This window comes from Ipomoea nil, unplaced genomic scaffold (assembly GCF_001879475.1).
Source record: "Ipomoea nil cultivar Tokyo-kokei standard unplaced genomic scaffold, Asagao_1.1 scaffold2360, whole genome shotgun sequence".
Taxonomy (NCBI): Eukaryota; Viridiplantae; Streptophyta; class Magnoliopsida; order Solanales; family Convolvulaceae; genus Ipomoea; species Ipomoea nil.
In genome coordinates this window covers 1,567,552-1,573,070 of record NW_017618788.1, presented here as the reverse complement: position 1 = coordinate 1,573,070, position 5,519 = coordinate 1,567,552, and the positions used below count along the sequence as shown (strand labels likewise).

The 5,519-nt window shown below is 31.9% G+C and overlaps 1 pseudogene; it reads right to left on the bottom strand.

Moving 5' to 3' along the window:
- Nucleotides 1-851: 851 nt before the first annotated feature.
- On the bottom strand, nt 852-5,519 carry LOC109152066 (annotated as a pseudogene).

Below are 5,519 nucleotides of genomic sequence, written 5' to 3'. Positions count from 1 at the left end.
AAAAGACAACAGTTATAAACTGTTGTCTATTGTGTGCTGTTGAAATCGCTGTTGTTAAAAGTCACGTCCATAAACTGTTGTCTTTTGTTGAAAAGACAACAGTTTCAAACTGTTGTCTATTGTAAAATAGACAATGGTTTTTAACCGTTGTCTCAACCCATTTTTAACCTGCTTAAATTTTAATCATATAAAAAAAACCAATTTATCCAATAACCATGGCCAAGTGTAGTTACATAATTTTGAAGAAGCTAAGCAAGGTTCAAAATAAGGCAATTTATATACTGCACCGCGGCGCGCGTTGCATTGTGCGCCCAGATGAAAAACGACGTCGTTTCAATTTTTTATTTTTTATTTTAAATTTACCGCCCCAGTATTTGGCAGTTAATTTTTCTTTTTTTTAAAAAAAAAAAACCCCATATTCAAAAATGTACATAATGTTATACTAGAATACACATAATTGTATACATGAATGTACATAATTATATAACAAAATATACATACTCTTTTTTAAAAGATAATACACATAATCTAATATAATACATAATAAACATAAACTTTTAACATAATACACATCAACTCTTAACATAATACACAAAATTTTTCTGATTCGGATGTACATAATTGTATAAAAAGAATGTACATAATTGTATAAAAAATATACATAATTGTATGAACAAATATACATAATTGTATGAACAAATATACATAATTGTATGAATAAATATACATAATCACAGCAACTTCCTACCACGCCTCCCAAAACGACGTCGTTTTGGGAGGCGCGCGGCGCACAGTGCTACGCGTGCCGTGGTGTAGGGTATAACGATTGTCAAAATACTTTCATTACCAATTCTAATCGAATCATCATCCAAGTCATAATACTACAAAAAACAATTCTACGAACCAAGTCTAAATTATTACAACGTCAAATCATACCTACTCTATATAACTTGATAGAATATCGGCCCATTCTGAACGCACCAGATCAATAACCGCTTTGTCATAATCAACTTGTTGGAACTACATGTAAAAAGTGAGTAAATAAATTAGTATAAATATAATAAATTTGCAATGAAATGCGAACAGATGAGGTATTTATACACTACACAAGAATAAAAGTGAACCATTGATGCTATAGAATTGATACAAAGAAACAAAAAAGTGGGAAAAGTATGCAACTAAAAATATCCTGCTCAAATATGTTATCACAACCACATCCAAAACCTATACAATCTAATATATAATCTCACAATTAATATAAATTAATAATCAGAAATTTCTATAGACCAGTTAGCATGTCTTTTCTATTTTCTAAGTAGTGGGGCCCATAAAAAACTTATATTGCTGGAGAAAAAATTTACCCAAAAAGTATCTCTACATTAGTTAAAAACCCATTTGATGATTTTTGTTTTCCAAAAGAACACACAAAAAAAAAAAAAAAAAAAAAAAAAAAAAAAAAAAACAAACTCAAATGGGGATGCTTAAGAGGCAACCATCAAAATACCTTAAAGTGAGCCATGGCAGAAACCTTCCAATGAAGTTGCCAAGAAGATAGTGAGCTTACAAAATTACAAAGAAGATAGCCATGGGAGAAAACCACATCCATTTACTGTTTCTGATTCTTCAAACTTACAAATGTATACTGACATCATAGTTTTGGCGGTGGTGGGGGGGGGGGGGGGGAATTTGAGAATTTGACTACTTTTGTTATATGTGAAACTGCAGCTAAAACCATTAAAGAATCTACAACAAGCTAAAGGGAATGTATTACCAGTGTTCATATGAAACTCAAATGCATCATATTTCCACTTTGAAACATTCAAATCAGAATAATTTTAAACACGAAATAGAAATGGAATGTATTACCAGTGCTTGAACAGAATTTTTACCATCAATGTCTGGCATGTTCTCAATTAAAGTTTTCATGTAAGCCATGACATAGAAACTGCATTGGTTACTATCCGGTTGACGAGGAGCCTACAAATGTTAAATAATATTTGCATTATTTATCTATATACAAACACTTATATCTAATTAGTTAAAAATATTAAATTACCTTGACAATTTTCCAAGCAGTTTTACTTCGTCCTTTCTTTCGATTTGCAGAGGACGCATGAACCATTTTAATAGCCCTTCATATATATATATATATATATATATATATATATATATATATATATATATATATATATATATATATATATATATATATATATATTGTTGATTATTCAGATAATGTAATAATCATACCGATATAAATCGAAAGAAATTTAAAAAAAAAAAAAAAAAAAAAACTTACATTTCTACAACATGCTTCCAATCATCATCGCGAATGCGATGACTAAGAGGGTCCCACAAATAAACAATATCCTTAGTGACGTTGATAACTGTCAGAATCCAATGGAAACTATCACAAACACATAATTAAATTACATCAACACAAAATAATATGCAATTGAAAGTATAATTGTAACCATTTTTACCCTATATTACATGGCACCAAAAGTGTTGCATTACTTGGATTGTTCATCAGTCTGGTTGCTAAAGCTCGTGCCCTGCTTTCCAACTGTTGTTCTAGAAAATTTTTATCTGTTCTTTTCGTTGGCACATGCCCTACATGACACGGCTGCATAAATATCAATTTGTCAAGCTTGTTCTCTTCCATCATCTTTTTATACAAATACCTAACATTGGAATGGAAACTGAATTAGAATAACAAAGCATAGAAGTGATAAGTTATCAAATTGACTCAAAATATATATTAAATAATACCATATGTACACAGCAATACACATGTACGATATTGGCATCAATTGACAAAAAGGAGTCACATCTTCGTCGTGCACAAAGAGAGTACATTCTTCCCCGAAGACATTATTATCTAGCAATATTTGTAAACTCTCTCCATTCCGAAGTGCACGCTTGTAATAACAGTAAAGTAGCCATAATGACTTAGGCATACTTAAGGAGTTCAACTCAAGCTTTTTGACTTCCTTGCCTGCTTTCTTCTTAGTTGGTTTCTAATTTGCAAAATATATGCATATTAGCTAGATAAATAAATATACTACGAAAGGCATGTTTATTATATACATACTAAGTAAAATTTACCTCCAAGATATCTTCTTTGTCAATAAATTGCAGCTCATCATCGTCCTCCTCAAAATCCAATTTTTGTTGAATATCACCAATTTGTTCTTCACTTTTCTTCGTACCCTTTACATCCTTTGCAGTACAACTGCCTTTTGCTTCAATCTGAATATTACAGCCAACATTTTGAAGTATCATATTTTCTAACTTTGCTACTCTGTCTTCAATTATGGCTTGTTGGCTTAGAAGATCATTTTTTTCATTAGCAGGCATCATCCCTCTACCCATTATGAAATATGTTGAGGGATTGACATGTCCCCCTATAGCCCTCACCTGACCTCCATGCTCCTTAGATTCAAGAGCCTGTGTCAGGATGTCCTCATTTGGTCCTTGAAGTTGCAACAAACCATCTTGCTTTTGCTGAATATATTCATCCTGTAATGCATGACAAATGACCATGATATAACCACAATCTTTAGAAATACATAAAGAGGATAATACCAGTAAAGGTTTTGCTTACAATCTTTGTAAATTTTGTCTTCAAAACATCTCCTTGTATTTCTCCTTGCTTACGAGTTCTCCCTTTCTTCCCAGTATAGCTCTATTAACTTCGTCATCATCACAGAATTCTGTTGACTACAGGAAAGAAGATTTATAAATGTCAAACATAGGGTGAAAATGAGTTTAAGTTAATAATAGTGAAAGTGAAATAATAATTACTTACAATTTCACTAGCAAGACGCGCATATTCTTTACGAGCAAACCTATGTGGATAAAGATTTTTCTTTCTTCATAACTTTTGTAGCTCACTTAGTTTCTAAGACAAACATGATCAAATTAAAACTTCACATTATATTTCTGCCATAGCACCATACATTAAGATAAAAAGTTCACATTATATTTCTAACCTAAAAATGATGCTTCATGCTTAAAAAGAGAAAACAGAAATGAAAAATTATGGCATGAGGATGAATGATTGATGTAGCTTAGTTATGGAGCTGCTTGAGAAGAAACAGAAATAGAAACAGAAACTGGAGATCTGCTGTTCTAAACGATGTCTGCACAATTCTGGTCTGGGATATAGTTGATTTTATAGGTTGAGAAACTGGAGATTTGCTAGTTAATTTGCTAGTTAGCAATGCCTAATTGCCTACTGAAGAACTCAAGAACGTACTCACAATTCCATGTTAAATTCCAGTAAACTAGTTCCAGTTTACTAGAACCAGTTTAGTTTACTAGAAGTAAACTGGTTCCCACCAGTTTACTACCAGTCTACTGGAATTAAATTCCAGTATACCAGTTTAATTCCAGTAAACCAGTTTAATATCTAGCAACGATATAAGCAAAGAAGAAAAAGGTTGAAGTATGAAGATAGAAATTATGGAATTGAAAGTGATAAAAAGCATATATGCATGCACTAATCTGTTCATCTCTAATTGTGTTTGAAAGTGAAAAAGAACAAAAACTATCCAATTTTGCATTTAGCTGACCTAAGACTCATTAATTTGGCTAATTGCAAACCGGAAGACAAGTCAACACCTGCAACCATCATAACTTCACTTTTTTTCAGACAAACCATCATAAATTTACTTTGCTTCAACATCCAGATATCTATGTCAAACATAAATAATTAGAGTACATACTAGCTTACCAATTGTTGGTTATTTCTTTTAAAAGTTCAAATTAGAAATCTTTTGAGGAAATTCAAACTTCTTTAATATATACTTGTCAATTTAATACGTAAACACTTCTAGTTTTTAGGTTAACTTGAAGTCTTCAGACATGCGGGTAATCACAAATTGAGTCCATTCATCTCCCATAATACCATATCCTGCGGGTGGTTTATGCAAGTTTTCTTCATCATTCAGTCTCTTCCAAATAAATTTATTTGTGAGTTGTGTTTTATATTGCCGCCATTTGTCATTTGCTGAGCTCAAGCAATTTTTCTTGAATTGTGCCGGAACAATGAAGCTCAACTAATACATAGAACAAATTTTGTTAGAATTAAAAGACTAATATGTTAAATATCACAATTAATATAAGTAAAAGAATGAGAATTTGCTTACATTAACAGCGTCCCATATCTTATCTTTAATATCTTGTGGCACATGTTTCCATGTCTTAAAATTCAACTTGAACTTTTCTCTTGCAAGGACACCAAGGTAACTTTGCAGTTCTGCAACACTTTCTCCAATCGGTTGTACCAAAGCATTGAATTGTACCTCTTTCTTCATTCCTTGTACCTTTTGCATAGCAAGCTTATGCATTTGGGTACGACCTCGAGTGTTCCTCGTTGATGAAGTATCTAGAGAACCTGACATTTTTTGTTCCTCATCCACCTGAACCTCTTTTACATTGTGTTCTTCATCACCATGTACTTCTTGTCCCTTTTGTTCCTGATGTCCAGTTTTTTTCTTTCTTCCAACAGCCAT